The following is a 16377-nucleotide window of genomic DNA, read 5'->3' as shown; positions in this document are numbered from 1 at the left end:
GTTTCAGGTATGAAATGAGAAGTCCTGTCGCAATCCATTTCATATAATACGTTCGAGCAGCGAAAGATTCAAATATCTTTCGCAACTTTCTATAAGGCGAGAGTATCCAAGATCAATTGGTATATGACGCCTCACTCTGCCAACAGGATTCCTGTTAGTGAGTAATTATAACGCCAGAAAAAGTTTCCCCGATGCTCTGTACGGGGGCAGATATTTGTCCCGCAAGATTCAGGCATAGGCGCAGGATTCAGGATTCGGACAAGAATCGGCTAGGATTCGGACAATAAGTAGGGGAGAGCGGGGTCATTTGGCCGCCCGGGTCACTTTGGCCGCCCGATGTCTACGCGTTTTGACGGTCCCGAGCGATTATTTTTTAACCCTCGCCCTGGCAGGGCATTTTTCATAACACGGCCTGGCAGGGGGGGGGGGGGTCGATGTGACCCCCCCTCGCGATTGGCTCCTATGGCACCTAGAAACACCAAATTTGGTAGGTAGGTGGGCCCCCTGGAGTTCTCGCCCCTGTGCAAATTTGGTTGCTCTAGGTCAATATTTAGGGGGGTTTTGGGGGTATAAATGTAAAAATTTCGCTAAAAACAGGTCAAAAGTTTTTCGCTTATAACTTTTGATCTAATTAAGATAGAGCAAAATGAAAAGCACCAGTGAACTCAGCACGTCAAGGCGCGTCGAATGATATACTTGTTAGCTTGCTTAAGTGTACTTAAAGTTTTTCTTAAATTTTAAGTAAACTTAAATTAGTAAATTAAGTTCAAGTTAACCAAATTGCATCATATCGTATATCATTCGATTCGGCTGATCACCAGGAACACAATGATACCATTTTTTAAGCTCTAGCGTCATTATGTGCCAAGTTATTGGCAAAAACGTCATTTGACCTCAGTTGACCTCATTTGACCTGACCCATGGATAAGAACACCAAACAAAGAAGCACCAAGTGACCTGCTGTTAAGTACTGTAGTTTCAAAGCACAAAAGTGATAGAACAAAGCGGATATCTCCAGTATTTTCCGAATTTAGTATTTTCCCATAGGCTTAACATTACGACGTAATGACCTCTAACTGACCTCAGGTCAGTGACCTCAAAAAAGCCGGACTATATGTTATACAACTCGGTAAACTTAGCACATCCTGAAAGTTTGAAGGAAATCAGTCCAAAACTGTGCGTTGGACAGGTGCAAAAAGAAAATTGAGATTTGACCATGACCTTGTACCGGTTTTTCTGAACTGGTGACCTGACCCAAGGTCACCTGGACCTGGAATTTTCAGGTTATGTGTAAAAAGGTTGCCCCATAAGCTGTGCCAAATTTGGCGGCGCTGCGCGCCGCCGTTTTTACGCTATCTTTGAAAAACCTTAGGGGGGGGTCGCATCGACCCCCCCCCCTGCCAGGGCGAGGGTTAATATGGCACCATCCGCCGTCATAAAAACTACTTTGGAAAGAAACTAAGGAAACTCGGCGACGCCCAGTTTTTTGTAAAGCCAACGATATTTGAATTTTGGCTAAAAATCGTAACTTTTTCTTCTTTACGAAAAGTTGCATGGTGTCCCTTATTTGGGTGACATCAAAATTTTAACTCTATTGGTAGAACAATCTGGTGATTCAGGGAGCTGTCTGACCCTTTTGCAAGTTTAAGTAACAATTTTTGATTGTCTGCGGAACCCTTTTCCTAAAAATGTCATATTGGGGTAAATTGGCCGCCCCATACGGGGCGAATTGACCGCCCAGCGACTCAGTTGATTTTTTGCCTAGTCTGCGAGCGACGCGCTGCGCTAAGTTCTGCCGCTGAGGATGGTAATGCGGCGCAGTCTAAATGCAAGGGACGACCTAACCAAGGTGTCCGCTGATTGGCTTTCGGCACCCGGCGACAGATGGCGAACCCGGGACGTCACATCGACCTCTACCAGGTGGCGTCGATTTTTCGTCGTGCCTTAAACGCCACCTTCACGCGGAAGAACATCCTTAAGGGATTCGAAGCGGCCGGGATATCCCGCTATACCGGGATATCTTCGACGACGAAGACTGCGCCGACGGCGGTCTTCGCACCGGTCGTCGCCCCAGCGACGGCAGATCAGCACGCCGCGGCCCCGGCCGTGCTCCAGCCGCCTGCCGCGGCTGTGCTCCAGCCGCCAGCCCCGGGGCCGGCCGTGCTCCAGCTGCCTGCCGCGGCCGTGCTCCAGCCGCCTGCTGTCGCCGTGTCTTAGTTGCTTGTCGGAAGCCCAGAGTCGAACCATCGAACGTCGGGAGCTGGACCGTCGAAGAAACAGGGGCGCGAAGGTGAAAAACAGTGAAGCGCAGTGATGACTGGACATGTGTCCATGTCGTCGGGACCGTATTTTATAGTGGATGTGATCTGAAGTACTGGGTCGAAGACGGGGCCTGCTAGAATCGTTTTTATTTCGTGTTTACGACAGAGTTTGAAATAAACAAACAACTCGTGCACAAAGGACTTTTTGCAGTGCGATTGTTGTCTATAGCAATCTACGATTTGGCAGCCATTACAGTTGGCTGTTGTTATCACTGGGCAGTGCTCAACTCATGAGTCGTAAGCTCGTAAATCAAATGTGGCTCCTCACTCGCACTGATTCAAATGAATCGAGTGTAAGCCTAGTCCTTTGAAAAATTAAGGATTTCAGGCGAATCAAAGATGAGTCACGAATACGATGCTAATCATTTGTGTCAGCATTGGGGCATCTGAATCGTCACATCAGTCATGCGTCGAGTCAATCCAGAATTCATGAGTTAAGCACAATCTGGGGCGTCAATATTTCAGGTTGCCTCAGCTCTGTAATGGGTATATCTCTGAATCACATGCCCGGCCAAATGACCCCACTCCCCCGGCCAAATGACCCCGGTACCGGGGTCACTTGGCCGCCGTGCAGTCTTTGAAAGAACGGTTAATTACTACCGAAACGAGGTGTCCCGGAATGATGCAAGTAACAGGCCGGAACAACAATTGAACGCCCCACACCCCTCCATGGAGAAATCGACCAAACGCGCACTGGTTTTCTCAAAATATCGTTTTTACAAAAAGGCGGCCAAATCGCCCCGCTCTCCCTTACTCAGGCTGAATTCGGCCGGGACTCGGTCAGAATTCGTGAGCCGGCCGGGCCACGCCCGGCCGGCGATGACAAACTGCCGCCGCCACCCGGGAAATGGGCTCCATCATCGGCGCGCTCAATCCGACGGCCGGTCTGTTTGGGTTGGCCGCTCCGTGTCGCTTGCCGAGCCATTTGTCAGCGGTGTATGCGGCGGAGAGGCGCCGGCGAAAAACGCCCTCCGAGGCCGCGCACCACCGGCCGGCGCGACGATCTGTTTGGGTTGGATGCGACGGCAGGACGCGTCACCGTGTGAAATATTGGAATCGCCGGCGAAAGCACAGCGAAAGTGTAGTAGATGAGCGAATCTGATTTCTGAAAGACTTCAGTTCTACGTATTTTCCAGCATATTGTAATAGTGCTTGCAGAAGAGATATTGTCTATGCATTTTGTTTTTCATAAGTACGCTCTAACGTTTCTTTCCGGCCTATGTAAATGTTGAGCAACCAGAAGTCAAACACAGCCCTATGTTACAGCAGAGTGGCTGTACACTGAGCAGGGCTGCAGTGGGCTGCGAACTGCAGACTGAAACAACAAACAAGCTGTTTGTTGACATGTTCACTAAGCTGTTGTGACTGAAAACCAGCTTACGATAGTCAAAATCCTTTGGCAATTCACCCTGGTTATCATGGTCAAAGGCAACGAGCTATGCACGTGAACGAGAAGAGAAACCAAAGCAAGCATCGAGCAGGTAATGCCTAATTAATTTCAAAATTAAAAATACTCTTAGGTGACCGGCCTCCTTGACAACATCCGCCCTTGACCAATTATTGCAGGATAATATACCTATGCACAAATATTTAGAATAAGAAAATCTTTGCACATCCTCAGCGGCTTGCTTTTACCGCATGATACCTCTGAATGCTACTTACATCAAACCACAGATACCTACCAGTAGTAAGTAGTATTACTTTTATCTTTGATCAAACACATGCTAGTAGAATAATAACAATTTTTTTCACAATGAGCCCTCCGAGCAGGGTTGTTGTCTGGTGATATTTTATTAACCCTCGCACGACCAGGCCATTTCTCATAACACGAACGACCAGGGGGGGGGGGGTTGTTACGACCCCCCCCGGCGTTTCGAAACGGAAGGTCGTAGAGCTTAGCGGAAAAAAACCAACGGATTGCTCTCAACGAGATCTCGCGATTGGTGGTATATTTTTTGGTCCTAAGTCAACATTTGACCTACTTTTGACCGGTCAAAGGTCAAATTTTCGGAAAAATAGATTTTTTCAACTTTCGGCGGCGATTGCGGCAAAACGGTGGGAGATATCGACATGAAACCTTCACTATCGTGTTCCTTGATCAATTCTCTATCGTTTGGTATGTATTTCGTTTCCCTAGCTCTAAAAATGGCGCGTTGGGAGCGCCGGAAGTCGGCAAGGTCACAGTCGGCGGCAGAAATTCGAAAAATCAAAATTTAAATTTTTGAAATCTGATTGTATTTTTGGATTTGGGAGGTCCATTTGCTCCCTATAGAAGCTAATATTGCTGCATATTCCCATTGAGGTGACAAGAATTAGCAAAATAGTGGTTCGGGCGCTTTTCAAAAATAGTACCGGACGCTGTTCCTCTTGTGACGTCATAGCTCCGTGACCTGACCTGACCCGGTCAAATTTCTTATACCATATGATAGCCAATACTTGCCCCAACATGCATAGGAAGTTTCATCACGATCCATCAACCGATGTCCGTACCACCGGCAGGAAACCTCGGGCGTTGGCACTCAGTTTGTGAAAATCCGGCCGGAGGCTGTACCTCTTATGACGTCATAACTCCGTGACCTGACATGACCCGATCAATTTTTTTTCGGCAAAAGATGCGCAAAGGTTGCCCCAGAGGGTATTGAAAATTTCAGCCCGCTACGACAAGCCGTTTAGCGTGCACTTCGAAAAAACCTCAGGGGGGGGGGTTGATACAACCCCCCCCCCCCTAGGCGTTCTAGGGTTAATGGGACACCGAATTGAGGGATATTACCAGCTCGTTGGGGGAGATGGGGAAGACTAACCTACCCCTGGCCACGGAAGAAAAATGATAGGGCTAAATGGTCACCCCTTTCGACTAGGGAAACTCAGATGTTCAAGGAAGGTAGAAAGGTGAAAGCATACTTCTCATTTCGCACTCGCGCAGCAAGCCGTTTCGTTTCATGATCGATTACCCATTCAGAGTGTTTATTACCGGAACGGTGACCAAGAGGGTCGGCCCATTCTCACCCTGACGGAGTCGCTGGCACCGTTTTAGTCTCGGTGTTGGCGTGCTGATCCCAACAGGTGCCCGTCCTCCCTCACCTAACAATGATGATATCCGTCATCAGGTGCCCACGACACCGCCCCTCGGCCGGCAAACACGGTCCGAGCGCCCGGCGCATTCCGACTGGTCCCAGCGACACAATTAGCGCCCGGAACGAGACTGGTCAGCGCGAAACCATTACCCCTTCCGCGGTCATTCAGCACCGGACGGCGGCATTGTGAGAGCGGCCGCTCGGTGCAACCCGCCCGCGCCGCCGATCGCCGCCCGCGCCACTAATCGGCGCGATTATTCGCTGATGGCGCGGCGCACAATGGCGGCCGGTATGCGGCGTGGGCGGCGCGGCGGCGACAGACCCGGCGCCCGGCCGGCTGCGCCTGCACGGAAGATGGATGGTCCGGCGGCGGCCGCCCCCCACGCTGCCGTGGGGCGGCGGGCCGGTGACGCGTTTCCTGCGCGCGTCACCGCCGTGTGCCGCGGAAACCCATCGGTTTCCCGAGTTGGAGAGTTGTGTGAGCCAGTCACGCTGTCTGGCGACCGGCCGACCGACATCCGACTCAGCGGGGCTGGTCCAGAGGGCCGAGTCAGCCACGGAGTGACAGCAGTTACAGTCAGACGGTGGATTTGTAGACGTGTTTTTTTCCATGGCTATGATATCGGAGTGACATCTGACACAGTGCATCAATCTAAAATTCGCAAGGAGAGGCAGTTCAAGTTGTCTCACATCATGTGGGAGTAGTAAGAAATTAGTGTGATTTGATTGCTGGATTATTTTGTATTTTCCCATTAGATAATTTGGATTATGAAAAAAGTTTCATTCTACACCTGTGATTTTAATGTTGCGTCATAAAAAACTGGTTGTCACGTGTCCACAAAGCGCTTCTGCTTTAGCCATAAGTCTCCCTACACAATAATGACAATTCTTTAATGCTTTATTGTCATTCATTCTTAGACCAGACCAGACTGCCACACCATCAACAGGTCCCATGACCAATGTCATTTTGCATGGTCTGCACGGACACCCTTATTCCATCGGGTCTTTGCATGCCATTCTTGCTTATTCTGCCTGACCCCAATATGGTCACCTATTATGGCTGAGTTAGAAACCCTGGTGGTCACTGGTTAATGGTCATCCACACATGCAACTGTGTCGCTATTAAACACAGCAATATTCCTGAACGCTTTGCGTTGTAAGCGAGCATATTTTGTTTCTCCCAGCTGTTTACCTATGCCTAAAATGGACTCGGCGGCACTGCACCCAGCGTATATTTGCGCGAGCCTGGATCAGGCAAGCACATGACACATTTTGTGCTAATTTCATTGACTAATGACTATACCCAAATCTTGTCACTCGGCCAACCCGAGTCGGGAAGCATGATTTTTATAACCGCTTCGCTTCCACATCGTGACTGAGGAATGCCATCACACCAGAGGCACAAGTGACACCACGGGCACCAGCCGTCACCACCGGTGCAGTGCACGCACAACTGCATACAGGTAGCGCTATTTTTTTTTTTAATTTAGTCTTCCCGGCATGCCTAAGGCAACCGCCAGGGAAGGGTTGATCTCAGTACAGCTGCCCCAGCCGCAGACGCGTCAGCCAGCGGTGCTGCTCACATTACGGAGGTGGGCCCGCCGCCATTGGGCGCCCTATTTCGCCACAGAACTGGCCATCTCAGGCCGCACCGCCCGCGGCCTCGGCTCCAAACGAGCCGGCGCTCGTTTTTCATTGTCGCTCCGGAGCCGGCGGTGGTGTCGCCTTGCAGCTCACCGTCTGGAGGGCCCCCTGCCCCGTCCCCGTACCCCTCCCCAGACAGCCGACACCTCCGGCACGGGGGGGGGGGGTAGAAGGGCCCACAGCTAGTAACGGAGCCAGCTCGGCCATGGTACGAAACGAGGGCGACCGAGAGCACCTGGTACTTGGTAGGTAACGCTGTCTGGGAATGACTACCTGGGTGGGTGGGTGAGAGATAGCGAAATCAGCCATCGGCTTGATTGAGCGTCTCTTCTTTTGTGACAGTTAAGTAAAAAAAAAAAATATATGAGGTCACCTCTCTCTATCTTTCTCTCTTCTCTCTTTCTCTCTCTCTCTCTCTCTCTCTTTCTCTTTCTCTCTCTCTCTCTCTTTCTCTCTCTCTCTCTTTCTTTCTCTCTCTCTATTTCTTTCTCTCTATCATGACCCAGTTACCTAACCCAGTGGTGGCGGCCGGTGACCCGGTTGCGGAACACCTCCTGTCATCTGACAGTCGTCAACGCACCTGGTCATGTGCCTGCTGACGGACTGAGTGACTGTCGCCAGGTGCGACGGACACGTGCCGACACGGGGGCAGGTGCCCGACCGCACGGCCCGGCCGTGACACGTGCGACCCGGTATCCGAGCGGCCAGCCCAGGACAGATACAGCTACTGATGATCGCGGTGTTATGTGACCTTCGGATAGTTACACACCCAATCGAGCACTATCACCGGCATCAAAACATAGGTACACCTGCCGGAAACGGCGACACCCGGCCGCTCGCGCTGGTCCTACAAATGAGAGTCATTAAATGGCTACTCGTCTACAATTAAGTAAATGTAATATATGGCATTTAGTTTTCGAATGTTTAGGTAGGTATAACAACAAAGGTATTTTCTTTTCTTGTTTACAAAATAACCAGCAACGATGCTTGGTTATTGGAATATATTTACCATCCGTACATTCTAGCAGAGGCTCTGCCCAATCAGATCTGTCAATCGGATACCAACTTTTTAAAACATATAAATCCCCTGGCCTGGCGAGCATAGCTACGAATAACTATGCGTGCACTTGGGCATCTCATGTGTACTGGAAGTTGAAAAATTTCAAACCGACCTCCCTGATCACACGTTTTTATGCCTCACAGTGCATTCATAAGACATTTACCTACTAGAAACTGGCTTACTGTTTTGATATAGGAAACTTTTCTATCAATATTTTAGGTATCAGAATGACGGTAAAATTGTAACTTGATGCCTGAGGCAAACACCTTGAGCCCTCTTATTGCCATATCCCATGCTCAGGGCGGTTTTCAGTCAGTTTTCAGTTTTCACCTCCACTATTACACCGTATACGATGCTCTGTCACTCAGGTATGACTGGAATGTATATGTACTGGAGTCAGAGGGGTCCGGTACGGGTATCGGACGGGCGTCTGCTGGGTGCTGAGTGAGATGACTCACCGCTCACCGGATCAGCTCACCAGACAGTTGAGCAGGCCGACGCGCCACAGTACTTACACCCGTGGATCAATCAAACTTAAAAGGTGAGTTGTGACTTGTAAGGTTATATTTGATCCACATGCCCCTAAATATTCATCCCCCATATCACGGCATGTAGTCGACTGCCCGGAACTAAGGAACTAAGGAACACTGTGCTCTTGTAGGTATATTAACCCGCGCCGTGCTGGGGGGGGGGCGTTTTTACGCCCCCCCCTCAGGTTTTTCGCGAATATCTCAAAAACGGCGGCGCGCAGCGCCGCCGTTTTTGGTACACGTGTTCCTACATCATTTCCGCACATGTTGTGAAAATTTCAGACCTAGGCCGTTCAAGGTCAGGTCACCAGGTCACGTCAAGTGACCTTACCTCAGAAAAAGTTCAAAGGCTCGCTATAGCTACACCGACTGAACGATCACTTTGAAACTTTCAGCGATTGATATGAGTAACAGTATGTATAAAATGTATATCTCGGATTTTTGATATCTGTGACCTAAGGTCAGGTCAATTTTGCGACCTCTCCATTATAAGTCAATGGGAGAAAATTGAAATGCGCCTCTTTTGGACGAATATCGTTCAAAACGCTCTCAAACATCGGTTCATAGGTAAACATGACACACTGAATAGGAAAAATGCACCTGTGACCCCTCTGTGTGCCCCTGAGGTCATCTCAGGTCATGAACGGTCGCCAGCAGTTTTTTGGCTATAACTTTTGATAGAGACGTGCTAGAGCGGTGAAAACACGTCAGATGTGTTCAGCTCGACGATACGGATCGACTGATATGCAACATGACCCTTTTCGGTCAGGTCATGACCTTGACCTGAGGTCAAATTTTCAAAATGACCTTTCAAGGTCAACAAATAGTTCATTCGACGCGTCTCAACGAGAGGAACACGATACTGGCAAAAGTAATGTCATGGCGCTTATGAGTCAAAAGTTATTGACGAAAAAACGTTTTTCGTAAAAACGGCTATTTTTGGAGTTTTTGCCCTCTGGAGCCTAAACCGTTGACCTGAGGTCAAATCTGAGAACAATACTCAGAAAGGTCTGTAAAAGGGCTATCGAATGCGGTTTTCCGCGGCGCTGTAGCTCTATTGGTTCCCGAGATAGCCGTTGGCAGTTTCCAAAATGTTGAAATAGTCAACATTTTACCTTTGGTGACCTCTGGTGACCTGACCTTTGACCTGACCCAAAAAATGACCGAAGTGTTTTCGTCCTTATTTTTGACGCTCTTTCGATTGCCGCTTACCGCGTGTCGCTACGTGGCCCAGGAGCCGAGTTAGACGGGGGGGGGCGTGAAAACGCCCCCCCCAGCACTCGGCGGAAAGTTCAGGCCACCAGCACGGCGCGGGTTAACCCGCGCCCTGATGGGGGGGCCATTTTGGCCCCCCCTGTGGTTTTTCTTAAATAGCGAGAAAACTGCGGCGCGCAGCGCCGCCAAATTTTGGGTACCTTACCGGACATCAATTTGACACCTTCACACAAAATTTCAAGTCACAGGTCACCTCAGGTCAGGAGTTATTGAGGTCAAACTGAGGTCATGTTCGAGTAAAAATGAGCAAAAAACATGACATCTTGAAACGCTCACCAATTCTACAGTTAACAAGCAATTTTAAAGTTCTTTATGTGGTTGTGTAGAGAAAAGACGGCGCTACAAAACTGCTATCTCGGATTTTCAAAATTTTTGGATTTTGACCCCCAAAAATAAAAAAAAAATGATTTTTTTTTTAGAAAAACTCAAAAAATTTCCAATTTTTTTTTCGAATTTCGAAAAAACCGGAATAAATGTGATAGTCCCTGCGCTCTTCGATATACATACCAAATTTTAGATCGATACCTCTTTTTTTGGCCAAGTTATAGCGAAAAAACTGTTAAAAATTGATGACGTCAAATTTTTGAACTCAATTTTTAGCAATTCTAGACCTCGTAGCGCAAAACGGAGACCACCATTGAACTCCCCGTGACGAGCTGCATCGAATCGATACCCATTTTATGCAAAAATATCAACTTTGAAATTTGACCTAATTTGACCTGACCTTGACCTGACCTTGACCTGACCTTGACCTAAGCTGGCCTTGAAGTCTGTCTGACCCACATAATCGCATTTGTCATGTAAAATGGACCATAAAACATGTATCACACGACACTTTCATATTGTGACCCCCCAGTGACCTGACCTCTGTGACCTGACCTGGTATCAGTGACCTCAAATAGCAAAATATGTGTTTGAAGAACATTTCCCCATCGATGATTTTCAATGAAATGCATTTTACACGATTTTACAACGCATTTCTTGAAATGCCTGTAAACGGTGAAAATTCGACCTTTGACCTGACCTGTGACGTCATCGGTTTGACCGAGGTCAATGAAATTGGGTCACAAGGTAGTTCCCCGTTGGGGCTATCCAACACCGTTTACCGCTTGTCGCTATGTTGCGTGGTTCTCGAGATCTGAGGGGGGGGGGGCAAAATGCCCCCCCCCCCATCAGACCGCGTTGCTCGGCAGACCCCATCTGGGCGCGGGTTAATTGTGAACATACATCATATCTATAAAATTATACACGCTACTTTAGGGGTCATTAATCCTTTACAACACAATACAACATAATACAACACGTTTCACAACAGCCATCAAACATGCATAAGAAAGTAAAACCGTTTTTGCAATGCTATTTACTACTCAACGATGTTTTCTTTTTGTATACGATTGTCGCGTTTTTGCCATCGATGTTTCACATTTGTTGGGGACATGTGTGACCAAAGTACCTACTTTAGATCGTCCAGTGTCCCACATAACAAATCGTTCTAAGAAAACGATCAGGCACCACCCATTCAAGGACTTTACTCTTCCTTTGCCCGCTTCCTGTTTCCTCGTGCAGTGCTGGACGGCGGCTGCGGCGGCGGCGGTTCCCGCGACCGTCAGCGCGCCGCCGCGCTGGTGCGCCGCATTGGTCACAGACACGCCGGCGCCGTACAGGTGCGCGGCCAGAGACGGCGGTGGCTGGGAGCGCAGGGCACGATTAGCATGCACTCCGCACCGCGACCGCCATTGGCTACACCCGGCCCGCGGCACAGCGCCTTTCACAACAGCAGCTGTCGGTGGCGGCTTCCTGCTGCCGCTGGCCAATTGTATGAGCAATGAAAATGGTCATGGAAACCACCGGCTGAAGTTTCAAGTCATTGGAATGGTCACTGAATGATTCTTACCATATGCGAAATTTGCTCTTCTGGTTCTGGGACATAAAAGTTTGATAGACAGCAAGCAGAAGACAGACTTTGCACCTTATCGTTCTGCCATGATTACACACCCATATCATGGTCAGAAACTTTCATATGCACTGTGCTCAAATACTCATAGAAATATGTTGATGGGGAATCGTTACTCCAATAAACATTATATTTGTTTCGCTCCACATAATCGGTCATAACTGGCCTTTTTCACGTGAATTTAATTCAGAAGCATAAAAAGTGGTACTGATACTTCTGGCAAAAACACAGATTCCTCGTCCATGCATGTATGGGTGTCATGACAGAGAAGAACATTTGATTTCAAGTAAAATTCTAAGTGTAATTATATATTACTTGAGCATAGAATATATTTACATTGAAAATGTTTTTTTTTTACCTTGAAATATATTTACCCTGACTAAGTTAAGGGACAGATGCTTAGATGGCCTATAAACATTCAAATTGCTCGAATACCACAACGTGTCGTCTTCTCACATCAAGTTTAAGCCCAACCACTTGTGCATCATAGGAATATCGGTATGAGAACATTGCAATTTGGGTTACAAAATAATTAGAATTCTAGAAATTGCACGCCACCGATGCTTAGCAAACGCCGCACCATAATAAGGGAGATGAGGAGAGCATCGAAAAGAAATATCGTTTGCCATACGCACTCAAAAGTCATAACCGCGGGTTTTTGATCACCATGTGCTTTGCTTTCGGTGTTCGAACACGAATGCAACCACTGCGATCACACTTAATGGAGGATATATTGTAAAATGTATTATACACCACTACTGCTCTCCGTTGGATGACAAGGTGTTACCAAAAACTGACATTTTTCTTTGGTTTGTAGGTCTAATTGCTGCCCCGTAACCATCCCGCAATTACTGTATGCCTGGCCTATTCAAATACATTAGCCTGAGGGGTGTGGTAATAACTGGTGTAAGCAAAGTGACCGTGACCACGGTCAAAAATGCATTACCAAGTCAACATTTTCGGATGGCCTCGTTCAAAAAACCGCTAAGAGCTTCGGTCTAGAGAATTGTTTTATCGTTGGCATACAGTAAAATACATACCAAACTCGGCCGGTGATAAATTGTCAAGACCTCAGTCCTTACTGATTTTTGAACTCGGCCTTCGGCCTCGTTCAAAAATTCAGTTAGGACCTCGGTCTTGAAAATTTATTTACACCGGCCTCGTTCAGTATTATATAACACCGCTATGTTTAATGCGAGGAAAACGCTGCTTTGTGTGAGCGGTTTTGTGGATACAAAGTTGCTTGTTCGACGTATTTACAATATCATTGATATTATTGGCCAAATTGTAAAGTTTTATTTCGTATCTCAATTTAGTTTTGTCCGAATCACAGGCTGCTTTCTGTATTGAAAGGAGGCCGTCTCGGTAAAATCGGCCGGTATCGCGAACCGTTGTTACCAATCGTCTGTCGAAGAATATCGGTGCATTCAGAAGGCTGTTTTGGAAAGCTGCGGGGGACAACGTTTACAAGTGGTTCCCTATCTGCAACATCTAAAAAATTATTCGGATTCCATGTACCGGCTTATGCGCTGATGAGCAGTCTAAAGCAAACCTGTTTAATTTCGCTTTGTAGGGGAGAGTGGGGTGGGTTGTATCAGTTTTTACTCCGAGACCCCTAACCTCGTAACTATCCGTGATAAACTCATTATTTCCATACTATCCCCTTCCTTGATTCTTCTGCTTTTTTGTGCAAAGTAACTTTTCCGCTACCTCTACCAGTTTTTCTTCTACAGTCTGCCGAATAGAACAATGTTTTTGATACAACTTGCCCCATGGCTTGGGTGAGTTGTATCACATGGTGGGGTAATTTGTATCACTATTTCACGTTTCAAGGAGTGTGCTTGCTACTGGTTTTGAGCATAACAACAACAATAAATGGGGTTAATACAATGTATAGGTATGCTCAAAGGCTTCACTTTATTAGACCAAACTTAGGTCAATGCAATCCGAACGAAACATCAACAGACTAGACGCAAAAGTGGCCCGTTAAGAGCAAAGAAGCCAACACATTGTGCCGAAATGGAACGAGCATTGACTAGCTACCTACAAACGCGAGCCAGGGCTTAGCTTTCGCGATCAAAAGCAACATACCCATACATACATACATACATACATGTTACAACATACCCCACCCGGCTCTGATACAACATGTACCTGGCCGCCATCTTGGAAAAACATCCTCGTGCTCAAAAACAGCGGACAGCTGGAGAAATCCGTTTTCACTCACGCAGCCTTAGAACCTACCCTCACCACCGCTACGGAGATCTTTCAAATTCGTGCACATCTAAATGCCCAAAACACACATTTTCTTGCAACTTATTTTTTTAGAATGACATTAAAAAAAACATAAAATCGGCTCTCACCTCGAGACGAGTCCACTCAGTCACAAGACGGAACAGGGAAAGATGGCGCCCGGAAAACCTCGTCGGCTGGTCGTGTCGCGAGCGCCATCCATTGGATAAGTTTGGCACAATTCGCCCTGATACAACTTGGACATGATACAACTCTCCCCGCTCTCCCCTATGCGAAGAAAACGACTAATGGGTGGCAATTTCGGACTTCACGGAGGAACAAATGCTCCAAGCGTTGGATTTGCCAGTCAGATATAGGTATTATCTAAGGCGATGTTCTAAATGGAAAATACCTTTTAGGGCCGGTCTGTGCTCGGTTGATTGACCTGATATTGCTTGGTTTATATATAAGAATGTTGAAGTCACGTCACTCAACTGCTCCCGTAATGTTCAAATAACCTTTTACATTCGCAAAGCTATTGCTGTTCGAAATATGTCCGCCGAAGAGTAAGGTTTACGAATATGTCAGGATGACAGCGTTGACCGATTGCCTCAGTTTATAATTTAGTTCATTTAAAAATGTGTGACGAAGATAAGAGGTAAGTTGAAAATTCGGACTCTAATTTCACAGCGTGTAATTAGCCCATTTGAAGCGAGAAGCAAACACACTTGTCATAGAGGCTGCATACCTATTGCTAGAGTAGGTATTCAAAAGATTGCATTTAGATAGAGCTAAGGCCAACATAACTGTCATAAAGTCTCAGACAATAAAGCTCCTCAAAATCTTTTGATGTAACGACAAGATGGCATTGACCCAGAGTCTTGGGTCATCAAATACTTTTCAGCACCCGGCAGTACCGAGGGTGGGTACAACTGTTCAACGTTCAACGCACCGCTACCAAAGCACAATCGCATCAGTGGTGTTGACATGCACCAGCAGAGCCTTTGTCGCCCATCCCGCCCTCTCACCCGGGCTGGTGCTCCTCCCTGGCCTGTGACCCACCGACGGGGACGGCGGGGCCGCGCGGGGCGGATCCATGGATCCCAGCACACGGACACAGCGGCCGCGGCAGCACAGGGGCGCGATCGGCCCGCGCATCAGGTCACACGGGGGCGCCGGTCACCGGCGGCGGGTCACACGGGGGCGCCGGTCACCGGCGGCGCCCGGCGGCAGGTCACACGGGGCGCCCGGCCGGGAGTCGCACCTCGCCCGCCGGCCCGGTCCCCTGTCACTGCCGGCGCCCGGCGGCGGGTCACGAACCGACCGGCCGTCCGTGCCTTCGTGACCGTTGGGTCGGGACGTGTCCGGCGCGGCGCGTGCCTGTCGCCGTGCGCCGCGGGCACATCTCGACGAGCGGCCGTGCGTGAGACACGCCCGGCTCGGCCGTGCCGTGAGCCCAGGTCAAACCGCCGACTTACCTCTTCAGCACGAATCCGCGTCGAGCCGCCGCTAATCTGGGCTGGTTTTAATTAGGCACTTCTGGCGCGCGGCGACTGCGGGCGATTGGCACGCGGCACGTGAGCACACAAAGCGACGAGCTCGGCCGAGGCTGGCCGCGCGCCCGCCGGCATAGCGGCTGGGGATTTGCGAGACCTCGGGGGCGGGGCCGCCGCCGACAGAGCGTCTCATTGGTCGGTGCCGGCCGAGGTGGGGCTAACCGCCGGCTGGCGACCAATGAGAGTCAGAGCTGGCGCGGAGACCGGCGGCGGACGGCCCAATGGAGTCGGTGCGGGACCGGCGGACCGACAGCATACCTGCGCCCTGGCCGGCCGACTTTACGAGCGGGGTCGGCGGGCTGACCTCCGCCGGCCGCCGGCGGCCTCCGTTATGACCCGGCTCCCTTCGCCGGGCCGCTGACTTTATGGCAGCACCGTGCACAAAGGGCTGAGCGGCCCGCCATTCCGGCGGCCCAGACTGCCCTGCACCCTCTCCACCCCTGACTTTATGAACACCTTTGTGAGCTACTGGTCTTTGTAGTTCGAGGTGTCAAGTGTTCGTTTCAGCTGCCGCTGCACGCTGCACAGCCCAGGCTATCGTTGTATGTGTGTACTTACCTACTGCGTAAATCAGGTTTGATTGTCTGGGGGACCATATGACCTTCCTAATTTTCCTGATATTTTACCTAGTTTATTTAACTTTTTTGTAGCCCTACGATTTGTTTTTCGCAAAACATTTGGGAAATCAAAATTTTCTAAAATATTAGAGCATAGAAGGATCGCAAGCCCTA

The 16377-nt window shown here is 49.0% G+C and overlaps 1 protein-coding gene across 1 annotated transcript in view; it reads right to left on the bottom strand.

The window, feature by feature from the left end:
- Positions 1–15700, bottom strand: part of LOC122371333 (single-minded homolog 2-like) — a 33170-nt gene extending 17470 nt beyond the window's left edge. Inside the window, exon 1 of the mRNA XM_043347578.1 lies at positions 15569–15700. The gene's annotated coding sequence lies outside the window, so the exon portion shown is untranslated. The remainder of the gene's footprint in view (positions 1–15568) is intronic.
- Between the last annotated feature and the right edge of the window lie 677 nt (positions 15701–16377).

This window comes from Amphibalanus amphitrite, unplaced genomic scaffold (assembly GCF_019059575.1).
Source record: "Amphibalanus amphitrite isolate SeventyFive unplaced genomic scaffold, NRLGWU_Aamphi_draft 001232F_arrow, whole genome shotgun sequence".
In the NCBI taxonomy this organism is placed as follows: Eukaryota; Metazoa; Arthropoda; class Thecostraca; order Balanomorpha; family Balanidae; genus Amphibalanus; species Amphibalanus amphitrite.
The sequence above is the reverse complement of the archived record's forward strand: the minus strand, read 5'-3'. Positions and strand labels throughout refer to the sequence as shown.